The sequence below is a fragment of the Triticum urartu genome, chromosome 1A (assembly GCF_056163025.1).
Source record: "Triticum urartu cultivar PI428250 chromosome 1A, HENAU_Tu73, whole genome shotgun sequence".
Lineage (NCBI taxonomy): Eukaryota > Viridiplantae > Streptophyta > Magnoliopsida > Poales > Poaceae > Triticum > Triticum urartu.
The window spans coordinates 590,293,591-590,317,814 of NC_141873.1; the positions used below are offsets into that span (position 1 = coordinate 590,293,591).

General features: G+C 43.9%; 1 long non-coding RNA gene across 4 annotated transcripts; it reads left to right on the forward strand.

The window, feature by feature from the left end:
* The first annotated feature begins 18,158 nt into the window (after positions 1–18,158).
* LOC125532475 (uncharacterized) lies at positions 18,159–22,890 on the forward strand. Of its 4 annotated transcripts, none has more exons than XR_015610139.1 (7): positions 18,159–18,846; positions 18,926–19,156; positions 19,252–19,866; positions 20,183–20,451; positions 20,604–20,741; positions 20,828–22,071; positions 22,618–22,890. It is a non-coding gene; the product is annotated as an uncharacterized LOC125532475 (long non-coding RNA). The 4 variants fall into 4 exon arrangements; XR_007294165.2 differs by having other exon boundaries at positions 18,167–18,846; positions 19,252–19,304; positions 19,767–19,866; positions 20,828–22,890; XR_015610138.1 differs by having other exon boundaries at positions 18,165–18,846; positions 20,828–22,890.
* The last annotated feature ends 1,334 nt before the right edge of the window (positions 22,891–24,224 follow it).

Here is a 24,224-nt window from a genome sequence, read left to right on the forward strand (position 1 = left end):
TACGGAGCAGTGACGTCTCCTCCTTCTTGATCCAGCAAGGGGGAAGGAGAGGTTGAGGAAGATGGCTCCAACAGCAGCACGACGGCGTGGTGGTGGTGGAGCTGCAGTACTCCGGCAGGGCTTCGCCAAGCACTATGGAGGAGGAGGAGGTGTTGGAGAGGGAGAGGGAGGCACCAAAGATCAAGGTTAGAAGTCCTCCATCTCCCCACTATATATAGGAGGGCCAAGGGGGGGGGGGGCGGCCCTAGGAGATCTAATCTCCTAGGGGGGTGCGGCCAAGGGGAGGAATCCCTCCTCCCCAAGGCACCTAGGAGGTGCCTTCCCCTCCTAGGACTCTTCCTTTAGGGTTTCCCCCACCCTAGGCGCATGGGCCTTAGGGGGAAGTGGCGCCCCAGCCCACTTTGGGCTGGATCCCTTCCCTCTTCAGCCCATGGGGCCCTCCGGGATAGGTGGCCCCACCCGGTGGACCCCCGGGACCCTTCCGGTGGTCCCGGTACAATACCGGTGACCCCGAAACTTGTCCCGATGGCCAAAATAGCACTTCCTATATATAATTCTTTACCTCCGGACCATTCTGGAACTCCTCGTGACGTCCGGGATCTCATCCGGGACTCCGAACAACATTCGGGTTACTGCATATACATATCCCTGTAACCCTAGCGTCACCGAACCTTAAGTGTGTAGACCCTACAGGTTCGGGAGACATGCATACATGACCGAGATGACTCTCCGGTCAATAACCAACAGCGGGATCTGGATACCCATGTTGGCTCCCACATGTTCCACGATCATCTCATCGGATGAACCACGATGTCAAGGACTTAATCAATCCCGCATACAATTCCCTTTGTCTATCGGTATGTTACTTGCCCGAGATTCGATCATCAGTATCCCGATACCTTGTTCAATCTCGTTACTGGCAAGTCTCTTTACTCGTTCCGTAACACATCATCCTGTGATCAACTCCTTGATCACATTGTGCACATTATGATGATGTCCTACCGAGTGGGCCCAGAGATACCTCTCCGTTTACACGGAGTGACAAATCCCAGTCTCGATTCGTGCCAACCCAACAAACACTTTTGGAGATACCTGTAATGTACCTTTATAGCCACCCAGTTACGTTGTGACGTTTGGCACACCCAAAGCACTCCTACGGTATCTGGGAGTTGCACAATCTCATGGTCTAAGGAAATGATACTTGACATTAGAAAAGCTTTAGCATACGAACTACATGATCTTGTGCTAGGCTTAGGATTGGGTCTTGTCCATCACATCATTCTCCTAATGATGTGATCCCGTTATCAATGACATCCAATGTCCATGGTCAGGAAACCGTAACCATCTATTGATTAACGAGCTAGTCAACTAGAGGCTTACTAGGGACATGGTGTTGTCTATGTATCCACACATGTATCTGAGTTTCCTATCAATACAATTCTAGCATGGATAATAAACAATTATCATGAACAAGGAAATATAATAATAAACAATTTATTATTGCCTCTAGGGCATATTTCCAACAGTCTCCCACTTGCACTAGAGTCAATAATCTAGTTCACATCGCCATGTGATTAACACTCAAGGTCACATCCCCATGTGACTAACACCCAAAGAGTTTACTAGAGTCAATAATCTAGTTCACATTACCATGTGATTAACACTCGATGAGTTCTGGGTTTGATCATGTTATGCTTGTGAGAGATGTTATAGTCAACGGGTCTGAATCTTTCAGATCCGTATGTACTTCGCAAATCTCTATGTCATCTTGTAGATGCAGCTACTATGCTATATTTGGAGCCATTTCAAATAACTGTTCTACATGGAGCTATTCTAAATTGTTGGTCCATTATACGTATCCGGTATCTCTACTCAGAGCTATCCGGATAGGTGTTAAGCTTGCATCGACGTAACTCTTTACGACGAACTCTTTTACCACCTCCATAATCGAGAAAATTCCTTAGTCCACTAGTTACTAAGGATAACTTTGACCGCTGTCATGTGATCCATTCTTAGATCACTCTTGTACCCCTTGATTGACTCATGGCAAGGCACATTTCAGGTGCGGTACACAGCATAGCATACTGTAGAGCCTATGTCTTAAGCATAGGGGACGACCTTTCGTCCTTTCTCTCTATTCTGCCGTGGTCGAGCTTTAAGTCTTAACTTCTTACCTTACAACTCAGGCAAGAACTCCTTCTTTGACTGATCCATCTTGAACACCTTCAAGATCATGTCAAGGTATGTGTTCATTTGAAAGTACCATTAAGCGTTTTGATATATCTTGATGCTCAATGTTCAAGTAGCTTAATCCAGGCTTTCCATTGAAAACACTTTTCAAATAACTCTGCATGCTTTCTAGAAATTCTACATCATTTCTGATCAACAACATGTTAACAACACATACTCATCGGAAATTTTATAGTGCTCCCACTCACTTCTTTGGAAATACAAGTTTCTCATAAACTTTGTATACACCCAAAATCTTTGATCATCTCATCAAAGCATACATTCCAACTCCGAGATGCTTACTCCAGTCCTTAGAAGGATTGCTGGAGCTTTGCATACTTATTAGCATCTTTCAGGATTGACAAAACCTTCCGGTTGTATCACATACAACCTTTCCTCAAAAATCGTCGAGGAAACAATGGTTTTTGGCATCCTATCTGCAAGATTTCACAAATAATGTAGTAATTTCTAATATAATTCCAACAGACTCTTAGCATCGCTACGAGTGAGAAAGTCTCATCGTAGTCAACTCCTTGAACTTGCCGGGAAACTTCTTAACGACAAGTCGAGCTTTCTTAATGGTGACATTTACCATCATTGTCCGTCTTCCTTTTAAAATCCATCTGCACTCAACAGCCTTACGACCATCGAGCTATTCTGCCAAAGTCTACACTTTGTTTTCATACATGGATCCTCTCTCGGATTTTATGGCCTCGAGCCATTTATCGGAATCCGGGCCCACCATCGCTTCTCCATAGCTCGTAGGTTCATTGTTGTCTAGCAACATGACTTCCAAGACAGGATTACGTACCACTCTGAAGTAGTACGCATCCTTGTCATCCCACGAGGTTTGGTAGTGACTTGATCTGAAGTTTCATGATCACTATCATAAGCTTCCACTTCAATTGGTGTAGGTGCCACAGGAACAACTTCTTGTGCCCTGCCACACACTAGTTGAAGAGACGGTTCAATAACCTCATCAAGTCTCCACCACCCTCCCACTCAATTCTTTCGAGAGAAACTTTTCCTCGAGAAAGGACCCGATTCCAGAAACAATCCCTTATTGCTTTCGGATCTGAGACAGGAGGTATACCCAACTGTTTTGGGTGTCCTATGAAGATGCATTTATCCGCTTTGGGTTTGAGCTTATCAGCCTGAAACTTTTTCACATAAGCGTCGCAGCCCCAAACTTTTAAGAAATGACAGCTTAGGTTTCTCTAAACCATAGTTCATACGGTGTCATCTCATCGGAATTACGTGGTGCCCTATTTAAAGTGAATGTGGTTGTCTCTAATGCCTAACCCATAAACTATCGTGGTAATTCGATAAGAGACATCATGGTATGCATCATATCCAATAGGGTGCAGTTATGATGTTCGGACACACCATCACACTATGGCGTTCCAGGCTGTATTAGTTGTGAAACAATTTCCACAATGTCTTAATTCTGTGCCAAACTCGTAATTCAGATATTCATCTCTATGATCATATCATAGATATTTTATCCTCTTGTCACGACGATCTTTCAACTTCACCCTAAAATTACTTGAACCTTTCAATAATTCAGACTCGTGATTCATCAAGTAAATATACTCAACATCTACTCAAATCATCTGTGAAGTAAGAACATAACGATATCCACTACATGCCTCAGCACTCATTGGACTGCACACATCAAAATGTATTACTTCCAACAAGTTGCTTTCTAGTTCCATTTTACTGAAAACGAGGCTTTCAGTCATCTTGCCCATGTGGTATGATTTGCATGTCTCAAGTGATTCAAAATCAAGTGAGTCCAAACGATCCATCTGTATAGAGTTTCTTCATGCATATCTACCAAAACATGGTTCGCATGTCTCAATCCTTTCAAAAATGAGTGAGTCCAAAGATCCATCAACATGGAGCTTCTTCATGCGTTTTATACCGATATGACTTAAGTGGCACTGCCACAAGTAGGTGGTACTATCATTACTATCTTTTGGCATGAACATGTGTATCACTACGATCGAGATTCAATAAACCATTCATTTCAGGTGCAAGACCATTGAAGGTATTATTCAAATAAACAGAGTAACTATTATTCTCTTTAAATGAATAACCGCATTGCGATAGACATAATCCAATCATGTCTATGCTCAACGCAAACACCAAATAACAATTATTTAGGTTTAACACCAATCTCGATGGTAGAGGGAGCGTGCGATGCTTGATCATGTCAACATCGGAAACACTTCCAACACATATCGTCAGCTCACCTTTAGCTAGTCTCCGTTTATTCCGTAGCTTTTATTTCGAGTTACTAACACTTAGCAACCGAACCAGTATCTAATACCCTGGTGCTACTAGGAGTACTAGTAAAGTACACATCAACACAACGCATATCCAATATACTTCTATCGACCTTGCCAGCCTTCTCATCTACCAAGTATCTAGGGTAATTCCGCTCCAGTGGTTGTTCCCCTTATTACAGAAGCACTCAGTCTCGGGTTTGGGTTCAACCTTGGGTTTCTTCACTAGAGCAGCAGCTGAATTGCCGTTTCAATGAAGTATCCCTTCGCGCCCTTGCCCTTCTTGAAACTAGTGGTTTCACCAACCATCAACAATTGATGCTCCTTCTTGATTTCTACTTTTGTGGTGTCAAACATCGCGAATATCTCAAGGATCATCATATATGTCCCTGATATATTATAGTTCATCACGAAGCTCTAGCAGCTTGGTGGTAATGACTTCGGAGAAACATCACTATCTCATCTGGAAGATCAAATCCCATTCGATTTCAAATGATTGTTGTACTCAGACAATCTGAGCACAAGCTCAACAATTGAGCCTTTCTCCCTTAGTTTGCAGGCTAAGAAAATCGTCGGAGGTCTTATACCTCTTGACGTGGGCACGAGCCTGAAATCCCAATTTCAGCCCTCGAAACATCTCATATGTTTTGCGACGTTTCAAAATGTCTTTGGTGCCTCAACTCTAAACCGTTTAACTGAACTATCACGTAGTTATCAAAATGTGTATGTCAGATGTTCGCAACATCCATAGACAACGTTCGAGGTTCAGCACACTGAGCGGTGCATTAAGGACATAAGCCTTCTATGAAACAATGAGGACAATCCTCAGTTTACGGACCTAGTCCGCATAATTGCTACTATCAACTTTCAACTAAATTTTCTCTAGGAACATATCTTAAACAGTAGAACTGAAGCGCGAGCTACGACATAATTTGCGAAGACCTTTTGACTATGTTCAGGATAATTAAGTTCATCTTATGAACTCCCACTCAGATAGACATCCCTCTAGTCATCTAAGTGATTACATGTTCCGAGTCAACTAGGCCTTGTCCGATCATCACGTGAGACGGACTAGTCAACATCGGTGAACATCTTCATGCTGATCGTATCTACCATACGACTCATGCTCGACCTTTCGGTCTTCTGTGTTCCGAGGCCATGTCTGTACACATGCTAGGCTCGTCAAGTCAACCTAAGTGTTTCGCGTGTGTAAATCTGTCTTACACCTGTTGTATGTGAACGTTAGAATCTATCACACCCGATCATCACGTGGTGCTTCGAAACAACGAACTGTCGCAACGGTGCACAGTTAGGGGGAACACTTTCTTGAAATTTTAGTGAGGGATCATCTTATTTACTACCGTCGTTCTAAGTAAACAAGATGTATAAACATGATAAACATCACATGCAATCAAATAATAGTGACATGATATGGCCAATATCATATAGCTCCTTTGATCTCCATCTTGGGGCTCCATGATCATCTTGTCACCGGCATGACACCATGATCTCCATCATCATGATCTCTATCATCGTGTCTTCATGAAGTTGTCTCGTCAACTATTACTTCTACTACTATAGCTAACGGTTAGCAATAAAGTAAAGTAATTACATGACGTTTATGTTGACACGCAGGTCATAAATAAATTAAGACAACTCCTATGGCTCCTGCCGGTTGTCATACACATCGACATGCAAGTCGTGATTCCTATTACAAGAACATGATCAATCTCATACATCACATATATCATTCATCACATCCTTTTGGCCATATCACATCACATAGCATACCCTACAAAAACAAGTTAGACGTCCTCTAATTATTGTTTGCATGTTTTATGTGGCTGCTATGGGTTTCTAGCAAGAACGTTTCTTACCTACGCAAAAACCACAACGTGATATGCCAATTGCTATTTACCCTTCATAAGGACCCTTTTCATCGAATCCGATCCGACTAAAGTGGGAGAGACAGACACCCGCTAGCCACCTTATGCAACTAGTGCATGTCAGTCGGTGGAACCAGTCTCACGTAAGAGTACGTGTAAGGTCGGTCTGGGCCGCTTCATCCCACAATGCCGCTGAATCAAGATTGGACTAGTAACGGTAAGCATATTGAACAAAATCAACGCCCACAACTACTTTGTGTTCTACTCGTGCATAGAAACTACGCATAGACCTAGCTCATGATGCCACTGTTGGGGAACGTAGCAGAAATTCAAAATTTTCTACGCATCACCAAGATCAATCTATGGAGTCATCTAGCAATGAGGGAGGAGTGGATCTACATACCCTTGTAGATCGCGCGCGGAAGCGTTCAAGAGAACGGGGTTGATGGAGTCGTACTCGTCGTGATCCAAATCACCGATGATCCTAGCGCTGAACGGACGGCACCTCCGCGTTCAACACACATATGGAGCAGCGACGTCTCCTCCTTCTTGATCCAGCAAGGGGGAAGGAGAGGTTGAGGAAGATGGCTCCAACAGCAGCACGACGGCGTGGTGGTGGTGGAGCTGCAGTACTCCGGCAGGGCTTCGCCAAGCACTATGGAGGAGGAGGAGGTGTTGGAGAGGGAGAGGGAGGCACCAAAGATCAAGGTTAGAAGTCCTCCATCTCCCCACTATATATAGGAGGGCCAAGGGGGGGGGGCGCCGGCCCTAGGAGATCTAATCTCCTAGGGGGGTGCGGCCAAGGGGAGGAATCCCTCCTCCCCAAGGCACCTAGGAGGTGCCTTCCCCTCCTAGGACTCTTCCTTTAGGGTTTCCCCCACCCTAGGCGCATGGGCCTTAGGGGGAAGTGGCGCCCCATTCCGGAACTCCTCGTGACGTCCGGGATCTCATCCGGGACTCCGAACAACATTCGCGTTACTGCATATACATATCCCTATAACCCTAGCGTCACCGAACCTTAAGTGTGTCGACCCTACGGGTTCGGGAGACATGCAGACATGACCGAGATGACTCTCCGGTCAATAACCAACAGCGGGATCTGGATACCCATGTTGGCTCCCAAATGTTCCACGATGATCTCATCGGATGAACCACGATGTCAAGGACTTAATCAATCCCGCATACAATTCCCTTTGTCTATCGGTATGTTACTTGCCCGAGATTCGATCATCAGTATCCCGATACCTTGTTCAATCTCGTTACCGGCAAGTCTCTTTACTCGTTCCGTAACACATCATCCCGTGATCAACTCCTTGATCACACTGTGCACATTATGATGATGTCCTACCGAGTGGGCCCAGAGATACCTCTCCATTTACACGGAGTGACAAATCCCAGTCTCGATTCGTGCCAACCCAACAGACACTTTCGGAGATACCTGTAATGTACCTTTATAGCCACCCAGTTACGTTGTGACGTTTGGCACACCCAAAGCACTCCTACGGTATCCGGAAGTTGCACAATCTCATGGTCTAAGGAAATGATACTTGACATTAGAAAAGCTTTAGCATACGAACTACATGATCTTGTGCTAGGCTTAGGATTGGGTCTTGTTCATCACATCATTCTCCTAATGATGTGATCCCGTTATCAACGACATCCAATGTCCATGGTCAGGAAACCATAACCATCTATTGATTAACGAGCTAGTCAACTAGAGGTTTACTAGGGACATGGTGTTGTCTATGTATCCACACATGTATCTGAGTTTCCTATCAATACAATTCTAGCATGGATAATAAACGATTATCATGAACAAGGAAATATAATAATAAACAATTTATTATTGCCTCTAGGGCATATTTCCAACACAACTAAAGTTGGAGAAACTGTCACCCACAAGCCACCTCTGTGCAAAGCACGTCGGGAGAACCAGTCTCGCGTAAGCGTACGCGTAATGTCGGTCTGGGCCGCTTCATCCAACAATACCGCCGAACCAAAGTATGACATGCTGGTAAGCAGTATGACTTATATCGCCCACAACTCACTTGTGTTCTACTCGTGCATATAACATCAACATATAAAACCTAGGCTCGGATGCCACTTTTGGGTTTCGTAGTAATTTCAAAATTTTCCTACGCACACGCAAGATCATGGTGATGCATAGCAACAAGAGGGGGAGTATGATCTACATACCTAGTAGATCGACAACGGAAGCGTTTGGTTGATGTAGTCGTACGTCTCCACGATCCGACCGATCAAGCACCGAAACTACGGCACCTCCGAGTTCTAGCACACGTTCAGCTCGATGACGATCCCCGGACTCCGATCCAGCAAAGTGTCGGGGAAGAGTTCCATCAGCACGACGGCGTGGTGACGATCTTGATGTACTACTGCTGCAGGGCTTCGCCTAAGCACCGCTACAATATTATCGAGGACTATGGTGGCTGGGGGCGCCGCACACGGCTAAGGAATAGATCACGTGGATCAACTGGTGTGTCTCTGGGGTGCCTCTGCCTCAGTATATAAAGGACTAAAGGGGGGAGGCCGGCCGGCCACATAGGGCGCGCCAGGAGAGTCCTACTCCCTCTGGGAGTAGGATCCCCCCCCCAATCCTAGTTGGAATAGGACTCGCGGAGGGGGAAAAGAGAGAGAGGGGCCGGCCCCCTCTCCTTGTCCAATTCGGACCAAGGGAGGGGAGGGGCGCGCGGCCCACTATGGGCTGCCTCTTCTCTTTTCCACTAAGGCCCAATAAGGCCCATCTAGCTCCCCGGGGGGTTCCGGTAACCTCCCGGTACTCCGGTAAAATCCCGATTTCACCCGGAACACTTCCGATATCCAAACATAGGCTTCCAATATATCAATCTTTATGTCTCGACCATTTCGAGACTCCTCGTCATGTCGGTGATCACATCCGGGACTCCGAACAACCTTCGGTACATCAAAATGCATAAACTCATAATATAACTGTCATCGTAACCTTAAGCGTGCGGACCTACGGGTTCGAGAACAATGTAGACATGACCGAGACACGTCTCAGGTCAATAACCAATAGCGGGACCTGGATGCCCATATTGGCTCCTACATATTCTACGAAGATCTTTATCGGTCAGACCGCATAACAACATACGTTGTTCCCTTTGTCATCGGTATGTTACTTGCCCGAGATTCGATCGTCGGTATTCCAATACCTAGTTCAATCTCGTTATCGGCAAGTCTCTTTACTCGTTCTGTAATACATCATCCCGCAACTAACTCATTAGTTTGCAATGCTTGCAAGGCTTAAGTGATGTGCATTACCGAGAGGGCCCAGAGATACCTCTCCGACAATCGGAGTGACAAAACCTAATCTCGAAATACGCCAACCCAACATGTACCTTTGGAGACACCTGTAGTACTCCTTTATAATCACCCAGTTACGTTGTGACGTTTGGTAGCACCCAAAGTGTTCCTCCGGCAAACGGGAGTTGCATAATCTCATAGTTATAGGAACATGTATAAGTCATGAAGAAAGCAATAGCAACATACTAAACAATCGGGTGCTAAGCTAATGGAATGGGTCATGTCAATCAGATCATTCACTTAATGATGTGATCCCGTTAATCAAATAACAACTCCTTGTTTATGGTTAGGAAACATAACCATCTTTGATTAACGAGCTAGTCAAGTAGAGGCATACTAGTGACACTCTATTTGTCTATGTATTCACACATGTATTATGTTTCCGGTTAATACAATTCTAGCATGAATAATAAACATTTATCATGATATAAGGAAATAAATAATAACTTTATTATTGCCTCTAGGGCATATTTCCTTCACTACGTTCCCCAACAGTGGCATCCGAGCCTAGGTTTTATGTGTTGATGTTATATGCACGAGTAGAACACATGTGGGTTGTGGGCGATATAAGTCATACTGCTTACCAGCATGTCATACTTTGGTTCGGCGGTATTGTTGGACGAAGCGTCCCGGACCGACATTACGCGTACGCTTATGCGAGACCGGTTCTCCCGACGTGCTTTGCACAAAGGTGGCTAGCGGGTGACAGTTTCTCCAACTTTAGTTGAACCGAGTGTGGCTACGCCCGGTCCTTGCGAAGGTTAAAACAGCACCAACTTGACAAACTATCGTTGTGGTTTTGATGCGTAGGTAAGATTGGTTCTTTCTTAAGCCCGTAGCAGCCACGTAAAACTTACAACAACAAAGTAGAGGACGTCTAAATTTTATTGTATGAGATGATCATGTTTTGTAACCGAGTTATCGGCAACTGGCAGGAGCCATATGGTTGTCGCTTTATTGTATGCAATGCAATCGCGCTGTAATGCTTTACTTTATCACTAAGCGGTAGCGATAGTCGTGGAAGCACAAGCTTGGCGAGACGACAATGATGCTACGATGAAGATCAAGGTGTCGCGCCGATGACGATGGTGATCATGACGGTGCTTCGGAGATGGAGATCACAAGCACAAGATGATGATGGCCATATCATATCACTTATATTGATTGCATGTGATGTTTATCTTTTATGCATCTTATCTTGCTTTGATTGACGGTAGCATTATAAGATGATCTCTCACTAAATTATCAAGAAGTGTTCTCCCTGAGTATGCACCGTTGCCAAAGTTCGTCGTGCCCAGACACCACGTGATGATCGGGTGTGATAAGCTCTACGTCCATCTACAACGGGTGCAAGCCAGTTTTGCACACGCAGAATACTCAGGTTAAACTTGACGAGCCTAGCATATGCAGATATGGCCTCGGAACACGGAGACCGAAAGGTCGAGCGTGAATCATATAGTAGATATGATCAACATAGTGATGTTCACCATTGAAACTACTCCTTCTCACGTGATGATCGGACATGGTTTAGTTGATTTGGATCACGTGATCACTTAGAGGATTAGAGGGATGTCTATCTAAGTGGGAGTTCTTAAGTAATATGATTAATTGAACTTAAATTTATCATGAACTTAGTCCTAGTAGTATTTTGCAAATTATGTTGTAGATCAATAGCTCGCGTTGTTGCTTCCCTGTGTTTTTTTTGATATGTTCCTAGAGAAAATTGTGTTGAAAGATGTTAGTAGCAATGATGCGGATTGGATCTGTGATCTGAGGTTTATCCTCATTGCTGCACAGAAGAATTATGTCCTTGATGCACCGCTAGGTGACGGACCTATTGCAGGAGCAGATGCAGACGTTATGAACGTTTGGCTAGCTCAATATGATGACTACTTGATAGTTTAGTGCACCATGCTTAATGGCTTAGAATCGGGACTTCAAAGACGTTTTGAACGTCATGGAGCATATGAGATGTTCCAGGAGTTGAAGTTAATATTTCAAGCAAATACCCGAGTTGAGAGATATGAAGTCTCCAACAAGTTCTATAGCTAAAAGATGGAGGAGAATCGCTCAACTAGTGAGCATGTGCCCAGATTGTCTAGTACTACAATCGCTTGAATCAAGTGGGAGTTAATCTTCCAGATAAGATAGTGATTGACAGAATTCTCTAGTCACCATCACGAAGTTAGTAGAACTTCGTGATGAACTATGATGTGCAAGGGATAACAGAACCGATTCCCAAGCTCTTCGTAATGCGGAAATTGACGAAGGTAGAAATCGAGAAAAACATCAAGTGTTGATGGTAGACAAGACCACTAGTTTCAAGAAAAGGGCAGAGGGAAGAAGGGGAACTTCAAGAAGAACAACAAGCAAGTTACTGCTCAAGTGAAGAAGCCCAAGTCTGGTCCTAAGCCTGAGACTAAGTGCTTCTACTGCAAAGGGACTTGTCACTGGAAGCGGAACTACCCCAAGTGATTGGCGGATAAGAAGGATGGCAAAGTGAACATAAGTATATTTGATATACATGTTATTGATATGTACTTTACTAGTGTTTATAGCAACCCCTCAGTATTTGATACTAGTTCAGTTGCTAAGATTAGTAACTCGAAACGGGAGTTGCAGAATAAACAGAGACTAGTTAAGGGTGAAGTGACGATGTGTGTTGGAAGTGGTTCCAAGATTGATATGATCATCATCGCACACTCCCTATACTTTCGGGATTAGTGTTGAACCTGAATAAGTGTTATTTGGTGTTTGCGTTGAGCATGAATATGATTTGATCATGTTTATTGTAATATGGTTATTCATTTAAGTAAGAGAATAAATTGTTGTTCTGTTTACATGAATAAAACCTTATATGGTTACACACCCAATGAAAATAGTTCGTTGGATCTCGATCGTAGTGATACACATAATCATAAATTTGAAACCAAAAGATGCAAAGTTAATAATGATAGTGCAACTTATTTGTAGCACTGCCGTTTAGGTCATATTGGTGTAAAGCGCATGAAGAAACTCCATGCTGATGGGATTTTGGAATCACTTGATTATGAATCACTTGATGCTTGCGAACCATGCCTCATGTGCAAGATGACTAAGACTCCTTTCTCCGGAGCGAGCAACTGACTTATTGGAAATAATACATACTGATGTATGCGGTCCGATGAGTGTTAAGGCTCACGGCAAGTATCGTTATTTTCTAAACTTCACAGATGATTTGAGCAGATATGGGTATATCTACTTGATGAAACATAAGTCTGAAACATTTGAAAAGTTCAAAGAATTTCAGAGTGAAGTGGAAAAACATCGTGACAAGAAAATAAAGTTTCTACAATCTGATTGCGGAGACAAATATTTGAGTTACGAGTTTGGTCTTCAATTAAAACAATGTGGAATAGTTTCACAAACTCATGCCACATGGAACACCACAGCATAATGGTGTGTCCGAACGTCATAACCGTACTTTATTGGATATAGTGAAATCTATGATGTCTCTTACCGATCTACCACTATCGTTTTGGGGTTATGCATTAGAGACAGCTGCATTCACGTTAAAAGGGCACCATCTAAATCTGTTGAGATGACACCGTATGAACTGTGGTTTGGCAAGAAACCAAAGTTGTCGTTTCTTAAAGTTTGGGGTTGCAATGCTTATGTGAAAAAGTTTCATCCTGATAAGCTCAAACCCAAATCGGAAAACTGTGTCTTCATAGGATACCCAAAAAGTTACTGTTGGGTACACCTTCTATCACAGATCCAAAGGCAAGACATTCGTTGCTAAGAATGGATCATTTCTAGAGAAGGAGGTTCTCTTGAAAGAAGTGAGTGGGAGGAAAGTAGAACTTGATAAGGTAATTGTACCTTCTCCCTTATTGGAAAGTAGTTCATCACAGAAATCTGTTCCTGTGACTACTACACCAATTAGTGAGGAAGCTAATGATGATGATCATGTAACTTCAGATCAAGTTACTACCGAATCTCGTAGGTAAACCAGAGTGAGATCCGCACCAGAGTGGTACGGTAATCCTGTTCTGGAGGTCATGCTACTTGACCATGACGAACCTACGAACTATGAAGAAGCGACGGTGAGCCCAGATTCCGCAAAATGGCTTGAGGCCATGAAATCTGAGATGGGATCCATGTATGAGAACAAAGTATGAACTTTGGTTGACTTGCCCGATGATCGGCAAGCCATTGATAATAAATGGATCTTCAAGAGGAAGACGGACACTGATAGTAGTGTTACTATCTACAAAGCTAGAATTGTCGCAAAAGTTTTCGACAAATTCAAGGTGCTGACTACGATGAGAGTTTCTCACTCGTATCTATGCTTAAGTCTATCCGAATAATGTTAGCAATTGCCGCATTTTATGAAATCTGGCAAATGGATAAACAAAACTGCATTCCATAATAGATTTATTAAAGAAGAGTTGTATATGATACAACCAGAAGGTTTTGTCAATCCTAAAGGTGCTAACAAAATATGCAAGCTCTAGCGATCCATCTATGGACTGGTGCAAGCATCTCGGAGTTGGAATATACGCTTTGATAAGTTGATCAAAGCATATAGTTTTATACAGACTTGCGATGAAGCCTGTATTTACAAGAAAGTGAGTGGGAGCACTACAACATTTCTGATAAGTATATGTGAATGACATATTGTTGATCAGAAATAATGTAGAATTATTCTGCAAAGCATAAAGGAGTGTTTGAAAGGAATTTTCCAAAGAAAGACCTCGGTGAAGCTGCTGACATATTGAACATCAAGATTTATAGAGATAGATCAAGACGCTTGATAAGTTTTTTTTCAATGAGTACATACCTTGACAAGATTTTGAAGTAGTTCAAAATAGAACAGTCAAAGAAAGAGTTCTTGTCTGTGTTACAAGGTGTGAAATTGAGTAAGACTCAAAACCCGACCACGACAGAAGATAGAAAGAGAATGAAAGTCATTCCCTATGCCTCAGCCATAGGTTCTATAAAGTATGCCATGCTATGTACCAGATCTATTGTATACCCTACACTGATTTTGGCAAGGTAGTACACTAGTGATCTAGGAGTAGATCACTGGACAGCGGTCAAAATTATCCTTAGTGGAATAAGGATATGTTTCTCGATTATGGAGGTGATAAAAAGGTTCGTCGTAAAGGGTTACGTCGATGCAAGTTTTGACACTAATCCAGATGACTCTAAGTCTCAATCTGGATAGATATTGAAAGTGGGAGCAATTAGCTAGAGTAGCTCTGTGCAGAGCATTGTTGACATAGAAATTTGCAAAATACATACGGATCTGAATGTGGCAGACCCGTTGACTAAACTTCTCTCACAAGCAAAACATGATCACTTTTTGGGTCTTAATCACATAGCGATGTGAACTAGATTATTGAATCTAGTAAACCCTTTGGGTGTTAGTCACATGGAGATGTGAACCAATCACATAAAGATGTGAACTATTGATGTTAAATCACATGGCGATGTGATCTAGATTATTGACTGTAGTGAAAGTGGGAGACTGAAGGAAATATGCCCTAGAGGCAATAATAAAGTTATTATTTATTTCCTTATATCATGATAAATGTTTATTATTCATGCTAGAATTGTATTAACCGGAAACATAATACATGTGTGAATACATAGACAAACAGAGTGTCACTAGTATGCCTCTACTTGACTAGCTCGTTAATCGAAGATGGTTATGTTTCCTAACCATAAACAAAAGAGTTGTTATTTGATTAACGGGATCACACCATTAGGAGAATGATGGGATTGACATGACCCATTCCATTAGCTTAGCACCCGATTGTTTAGTATGTTGCTATTGCTTTCTTCATGACTTATACATGTTCCTATGACTATGAGATTATGCAACTCCCGTTTTCCGGAGGAACACTTTGTGTGCTACCAAACGTCACAACGTAACTGGGTGATTATAAAGGAGCTCTACAGGTGTCTCCAAAGGTACATGTTGGGTTGGCGTATTTCGAGATTAGGATTTGTCACTCCCATTGTCGGAGAGGTATCTCTGGGCCCTCTCGGTAATGCACATCACATAAGCCTTGCAAGCATTGCAACTAATGAGTTAGTTGTGAGATGATGTATTACGGAACGAGTAAAGAGACTTACCGGAAACGAGATTGAACTAGGTATTAAGATACCGACGATCGAATCTCGGGCAAGTAACATACCGATGACAAAGGGAACAACGTATGTTGTTATGCGGTCTGACCGATAAAGATCTTCGTAGAATATGTAGGAGCCAATATGGGCATCCAGGTCCCGCTATTGGTTATTGACCAGAGACGTGTCTCGGTCATGTCTACATTGTTCTCGAACCGTAGGGTCCGCACGCTTAAGGTTTCGATGACAGTTATATTATGAGTTTATGAGTTTTGATGTACCGAAGGAGTTAGGAGTCCCGGATGAGATCGGGGACATGATGAGGAGTCTCGAAATGGTCGAGACATAAAGATCGATATATTGGACGACTATATTCGGACATCGGAAAGGTTCCGAATGATTCGGGTATTTTTCGGAGTACCGAAGAGTTACGGGAATTCGCCGGGGAGTATATGGGCCTTATTGGGCCATACGGGAATAGAGGAGAGAGGCCAAAAGGAAGGAGGCCTGCGCCCCCCCTCTGGTCCGAATTGGACAAGGGGCGCAACCCCCTTTTCCTTCTTCCTCTCCCCCTCTTTCCCCTTCTCCTACTCCAACAAGGAAGGAAGGAGTCCTACTCCACTCCCCTTGGCGCGCCCCCTCCTAGGCCGGCCGCCCCCTCCCCCTTGCTCCTTTATATACGGGGGCAGGGGAGCACCTCTAGACACACAAGTTGATCTTCGTGATCGTTCCTTAGCCGTGTGCGGTGCCCCCCTCCACCATATTCCACCTCGGTCATATTGTAGCGATGCTTAGGTGAAGCCCTGCGACGGTAGAACATCAAGATCGTCACCACGCCGTCGTGCTGACGGAACTCCTCCCCGACGCTTTGCTGGATCGGAGCCCGGGGATCGTCATCGAGCTGAACGTGTGCCAAGAACTCGGAGGTGCCGGAGTAACGGTGCTTGGATCGGTCGGATCGTGAAGACGTACGACTACATCAACCGCTTTGTCACAACGCTTCCGGTGTCGGTCTACAAGGATACGTAGATCACACTCTCCCCTCTTGTTGCTATGCATCACCATGATCTTGCGTGTGCATAGAATTTTTTTTTGAAATTACTACGTTCCCCAACAAGCCCCAGGTCATTCACCATGTTACAAATTGACTCCCAATGACTCTCAGGCTCAGGGTCAAGCCTTCTTCTAAAGAAGGCATTCCTGTCCACCCAATGTAGGCAGTTCACCGTGCATTCTTGGTCCGTGCATATACTAAATAAGCGAGGAAACTGTTCCATAAACGGGGTCAGCCCATTAATGGAGTCTTTTCATAGTCTAGTTATGTTCCCAGACTTAGTATCAATTTTCCTCCCAGCCATATACACTTCTTTGATTTTCAACAAGTTTTTCCAACACGGGGAGTCCGAAAAACGGGGGGTAATAGAAGCAACAGAATTATTTCGTAAGTATCTGGCCTTCACTATATCCTGCCACACCCCATCTTGGGTGTCTAATTTCCACCACCATTTAACCATAAGGCTAATGTTTTGCTTACGGAGATCCTTCACTCCGAGCCCCCCCTTTGCACTTAGATCGACATATTCTACTCCATTTCACAAGGTAGTACCGACGTTTTTTGTGACAACCTTGCCAGAAAAAACGTCTTCTGTGCTTATCTAGCCTCTCAATGAACGTCTTGTTCATCAGCCACATAGACATGTGGTAGAGAGATAGCTGAGTGACAACTGAAGTCAGCTGGGTATGTCTCCCCCCACTAGAAGCAGCATTGCTAACCCAGCCGCCAAACCTTTTAAGGTATTTAACAACAATAAACTCCCAATCAGAGTTTTTCAGTGAAGTAAAACTCACTGGCATGCCCAAATATTTCAAAGGAAAATGCCCAATGTCAAAGTTAAAGATATCGGCATAAGTTTTTTCTATCACCTCATCACCTCCCATCGTCAAAATTTCACTTTTTTAAAAGTTGACTTTAAGCCCAGACATCATCTCGAAGATGTACAGAAGGAGCTTAAGATCGAGAGCATTATCAAAGTTATGATCAAGACAAATAATTGTATCATCGGCATATTGCAAAACTGCAACCCCTTTAGGGATAAGGTCCGGGGCCAGTCCAACCAGGAGCCCATCAAAAGGAGTTTTTAGTTTCTCCCATAGCAAAACATTTTAACAACGGCGAAGGTTTTATGTTCGGGCTTGCGTAACCGTCTTACTATTGTTGCCTCGTATGAGTTGGGCGCTTTTGCTTCTGTCGATGCGGGATTTTTTGATTCTTCGATGAGGCGGGTCGACGTTTTAAAACCATTCAGCTGTGCATAAAGGACGCCTTCTCGCGCTGTCCACGTTGGACTGACTAGGAGACAAAAAAGTATTTGCCAATTGCTTTCTTCTCTCCTCCTGGATTGTGGCGCTCGTCCACCCCAGACCGAAGTTGACCCCAAACAACACCTCCCCGAGGTAAGTTCTTCCCTTATCTTTACCACGAAGGCAACCCAACCACGCGACCTGGTCGACTTGACGCATGTGAAAGCGCTCTCGTTCCCCAATCTTGCCGCCGCCACCCCGTCGAGACGCAGCTTCGGTGCCTTAAAGGCACCTGCCTTTGGGTCACTGACATGTGGACCAGCCACCTGTTGGGCCCACATGCCATAGACACAAAGGTAGGTGCCTTAAGGCACCGAAGCATCGTCCCCCTCTTCGTCACCGGCGCGACAGGAGGGGCGCGGCTGTACGAAGGCCAAGGCACCTACGGCGCCATCGCCCTCACCCCTCAGCGCAGGAGAAACAGAGATGGGCGACGCTGTCATCCTCGCCTTCAAGCCCTTTGCGACGCCGTCCCCTCGCCTCTGGGCCGTGCAGAAGGACGAGGAGAAGGAGGAGGAGCAGTCCACGACGCCGTGTACATCCTTACTCCTCCACACACGGGGCGCAGAGATGGACAAGGAGACTGAGCCATGTGCGCAGTTGCCGCCATCGCCTTTCTTGAGGTGAACCTTCCTTCTCCCTATTTCTTCTTCCAATGAGCTCTTTCTTACTGTTGTCCCTCCTCTAATTTCTCCCATTCAGGCAAGTTGGAGGGGCGCACAAGGGTAAGGCAGGCCGCAGGATGATGGATGCGATGCAGTGAGGGCAGCAGTGTCATTAGAGGGACCCCTCCTGGTCAAGCCCCAACCCAGAGGCAAGTGCAGCTCCAAGTTCATGGAGAAAACGGCGGCACATGTGAGCTGTCTCTTCCTCTTTTCCTCATCTCCCGGCTGTTATTCTACTCGCACAGCAACACCGCAGACCTTGCCTAAGGTGAGATTTTTCTTCATCACCTTGCTCGTCTCCTGTTTGATGAAAGTTCTATGAGTTGATCCATTAAGCGTTTCATGTTGTTTTTTCTCGTGTAGGAACTCACAGTTCTCTCTTAGTTCTTGGGATCTCTGTGCTGTTAACTATGAAGGTTGGGTTTTTTTATGCATCGCTCGATTTGTGTTTGCTGAAAAGTCTATGAGCTAATGCCTTGCTCGGTTTGTGTTTGCTGAAAAGTCTATGAGCTAATGCCTTGCTCGGTTTGTGTTTGCTGAAAAGTATACGAGATAATGTATTGGTGCGGCCAGCCTGTCAGCATGCACGATCTTTGTTTGGATTTCGTCTCTATGGTAGTTTGGTCCTGTAGATAAAACCCGTGCATATCTATGGCCTGCTTCCTGGTTAATTAAGTATTTGTATGCTTTTAAAACGTGACATGATCTTTGCGCAGTGCCACATCTGTCTCATAAGTTTCTGACTTCCGTTTATGACATGCTACCAAGTCAGTTGTTAGTTTGGCCGAGAGGTTTCTGAATTTCTCCTTAACGTGATGTGTTTCTTATCGTGAGTGATTTCTGTGGCTAACTCGTTTCCTAATTGTCAAACCTCATAGAGGAAATTAAGGAATGGCAGGGACTCTGGTTTGGTTATGAGGAGTGCTTGGTGGATGCTTATGTGATACTGTTAACGAGCTTAGCTCAAGCTCAAATATGGTACATCTCTCTGCCATTTTGTTAATTTGTGCAGATAATTGAATTCATGGCTAGTTATTATAAGTTGGAAGATAATTGTATTCATGGCTAGACATTTGTGCAGATAAATGTATTCTTAAAACCTGTAATGTAGTGCATTCTGTCACTTTATTGGTAAATTAAGCAAAATTTGTACTGGATTGACCTTTGGCGCACATATTTGGAAGTACAAGATTTTCAAGATTACATAGGATTTACTTTAAGAAGGAATCAAGTTGATGCTAATTAAGTATGATAACATATTTAGTTATTTACTTTACTATAATTTTTCCTGCAGGAAGGTCACTAATTGAAGGTCTGCACATGTTCATGTTGGAGCATTAGAATAAATAAAGTGAGTCTTGCAGTATTTATTGGGTGAAGTTCTGCATATGTATCTACGTGCGGCGGTGGCGGTTGCTGGATGAGAGCTGGGTCCTGACCCGGACGCAGCGCCCATCCCCGTCTCTGGTACCGTCGGAGAGGCGAGGATGGCGTCGGCCGTGCCGCGGCACGGCTCCAAGGCCACCAGTGTGACAGCGACAACAGCTACAACTTCGTGCCGCTGTGAGTACCCGGGAGCCTCCTCTCCTTTAGCATGTAGCTACTTCGTTTTGTTCTGTTTGACGGAATACTACTACTTTGTGTGCTTGTTTCTATTTTGGCATGACGATTAGAGCAGATAGCATTTTGCGGCTTAGCATGGCATGTTTTTTCAGTCTCAGGTTGTAAACTTCCTGATGTTGTTTCCGGGCTGGTGGAAAGCGGAAAAAGGTTGGGTTCAGATGGATTTGATTTGTTCCATGTGTACATCTCCGGTCTTTGCTCCATCAACCAGCTGTCGAACAGATGGCGAGGTAGACAACTCCCACAACTTAGAGCCACATGCTTTCTCATGACATCTACTGACAAGGTTGTTGCTTCTCTCTTCCTGTTGTGGCAGCATGGGAAGGAGGAGGAGTTCAGCACGGGGCTCTTGTCCGTGCTCATGCTTAGCATCAAGAACAACACTCAGGCTGGTTTGGTGTTCTTTCATCTTTTGAGATCTCGGCTCAGCAAGGAACAGTTTTCTGCAGTACTACTCACTATCTCTCTTCATATATGTTTGAATTGAAGGCTTTCCAGCGTTTCTTGTACTTGCGCTTGCTAGAAATCTAATCAACTTAGTTGCTTGTTCAACTGTAGTTTCGTGGATTGCCTTTAGTAATGCTGCATTTCGTTCTTGTCCTCTTAGTATGCAAAGTTAAGTCCACCATCGCATAATATATATGAGTAATTAACCGTGCTCTGGAGTAATGCATTGCGTTCTGTCCTCTTAGTATGCAAATTTAAGTGCATTATCGGGTAATTTATATGAGTAATTAACTATGGTTTCGGCGGCCTTTCGTCAAATGCCTTTGCCCTTTGGTAGTCGTTTACTACTACAAAGTTAAATGAAACATCATTTAGATGACTGATTATTAAGTGCCAACCATAGTTTCTGTGCAGCTGTTTATTTTTTCAGTGTTAATGTCGCTCTTCTCGCTTCTCTGAGCATGATTGTTTCATAATTAGCATAGGATTTGTAGACATGGGAATGCTCAAGTGTCAATTGTCGTGAGACTATGAGAACAACAACATTTACAGAAGGTAGAATCTGAGCTTCAAGACAAGCAGCCCATAGTAACCTTAGTTGAGTAGTTCATCTATTATTTTGGACTGACTGAATGTGGTCTTATACCAATCTAATATATGTACTTCTACCTCTGGAAGACTGAAGAGTTGAATGATGCAGAGTGTGAATGATGAACTTGTACAACTGATGGGTGGGGAGGGCAGGTCTGCAAGGTGTTGGGAAAACCCTTTCTTGATGTGAACAGTATGGTCTGATATTATTGTTAGTTGTCAATCGATCCAGGATTCAATCTCGTTTGCAAATTCAAGTGTTTCTCTTGAAGGATGACGCAAATCACACGCAAGGAACATGTTAATATGCATACAATTGTTCTTCGTGAGTCATTTGTGCAACATATATATTTCACCATAGCAATTGAAAACTGACTGGTGTGCAGGTTGGTTTTTGTGTGTTCGAAGTTCTACAACTACCAAGGGCTATTGGTTCTAGAAATTATTCACAAGCATGCAGGCTCTGACCTACTTTTGCCCAAATATCTTTCTTTGTAGTGAGTTGTGGTGATTCACATTAAGGTGCAGCGAACCCGAAATCATTTTATTTTGTCTTCCCATCGGCTACTTATAAGAGTTGGGTATCCTGATGTTTTTCTAAGATGTGCACCCTATTCCTCTGTTTTCACATTACTATTTTTCCATTCTTTAGTTTTAGTGTATATGACACATTTCTTTTGTCTAAGTTAACTCTTCATTCTTCTCATATGCTCTTCCAGATTGGTTACCTTTTAGACACTCAAGTAAATGTTCCACATTTTCTGTGAAGTTTATTTTCTTGGAGAATCATATATCTATGCCAGATCATGCTATTTTAGTTGTGTATGCTCTCTTTTTTTACTGAATTTTATAAATGTTTGTTGCTTGGAGAATCACATTTTTTACTGTTAATTCACGAGGACTGTATTTATAACACTCATTTATTTTGAAAGCGAGTATTAGCAATAGTCATTATCTTTTACCATTTTATAACGAGTTGATAGAATAATTTTTCATATCAATGTCCAGTCCCTTGCTCCTCGAAGAATATCCGATTCATTATTCCTTTTTGTGTATTCTTTATTTCAGGTCCGGAAGAGGATGTTTCTGCACCTCTATTATGCTTACAGAAAAAGGCACCAGGCTATGGATTTTCAAGAATGGGCACATTTCGCTCTCTGGTCTTCTGATGCAACACTGTATGTGTCGTCGAATTTTGGCTTTTGGCTGCTTAGACCAGTCAGATGCATTGTGGCCATTTGTGCTTTGGTTCAATAAATGAGGAAACATATATTGTGTGCTTTGTGATCCACCTTATAAGACTGCCACCTCTCTGTTAATATAGACCTATGACCTTGCTTTGCTTGCTCTGCTTTATGAGTGAATGCTCCGCTGTTGCAGTTTTTGTCTATTCTTTTTTTAACAACTGGTGTTTATTTGGATTGCATACATGTTCACAAGTGCATCAGCAGGATTAGCGCGCAGAGTACCGCAGAGGAGGCGCGCCCTGCCACTAGTTCTAATAAATGGTGGTGGCTTATCCATTGAGGGTGCCTGTGACCTCGTGCACGGACCTGGCAAGGATGGCCTCGCTGCTCTCGTTTGGTGCGGCAATACCCTCAACGGGGTTGAGATCTTCTCTTGGTTACTGCTCAAATCACAGCTGGATACAACAGCAAACATGTTTTGCAGGCATATCTTGCCAAAGCAACTCGTTGAATGCGCCAACAAGCATAGTAAGTTACATGTTGTCTTCTGTCTTGGCGTGCGTCGAGGTGATGAGCAACACGGAGACGGACACCATCGAAGAACTAGGTGTCGTCGGGGCGAGGAAGACAGGTGACAGGCAGAGAGCTTGCGATTGGGAATAACAGTCACCTCGGGGCGAGGAAGACAGACGGCTGGGCGATCTCATGGTGGGGCCCCGCAGGCACGTCGGGGTGTAGGAGGAAAACTCAGGACAATGGGAGGAGTGAGAAAATTAACATTTGGCCGAGTGTCGATTTGTCGGGCATAGAAGAAAGACTCGACGAAAAAGAGAAGAATTAAACAAGGCATTCCTTTTCAATTAATGGTGGTACTTGCTCTCTAAATGTTACCAAACTGCAGTTTCGAGGGTGTTGCAGCCTCCCCTGAGATTTTCTAGTCCTGTGGTGCCCCCACCACCATGAGTTTCACTAAACAATAAACTCCCCCCGACTCCCCTATCTCTCTCCCCGCTCGGACTGGTCAAGGAGTCAACCTAGTTATCGACCCGATCTTGGTGGGCGAGGTGTTTAGGGTTTGGAGGTGTTTAGGATTGATATAATTGGCGTGAAGAAGCAAACTCTACATGAGTACCAGTGCCTTCACCTAGTACTATACCATGTGCTTACACCCCCTACGTGATTGCAAAGTCTCAACAACACTCATATCACATTGCCGAAAGAGACTGGAAGCATTGTGGGCAATCCGACTCAGAGTGGATTAAAATTGAGGTGAATAAGTTTAAGCTCGTTGTTGCTCCCGTAGGAGTCGTTGGGTTTCCTCAAAGAGGAAGGGTGATGTGGATAGCAGCAAATCTTTCCCTCGGTTAAGAACCAAGTTTAATCGAACCAGTAGGAGCTTCAAACTAACAAGATAAACAACACCTGCACACAAGCATAAAAATGCTTGCAACCAACGCTACAAGAGGGTTGTCAAGCCCTTGTCTTGCT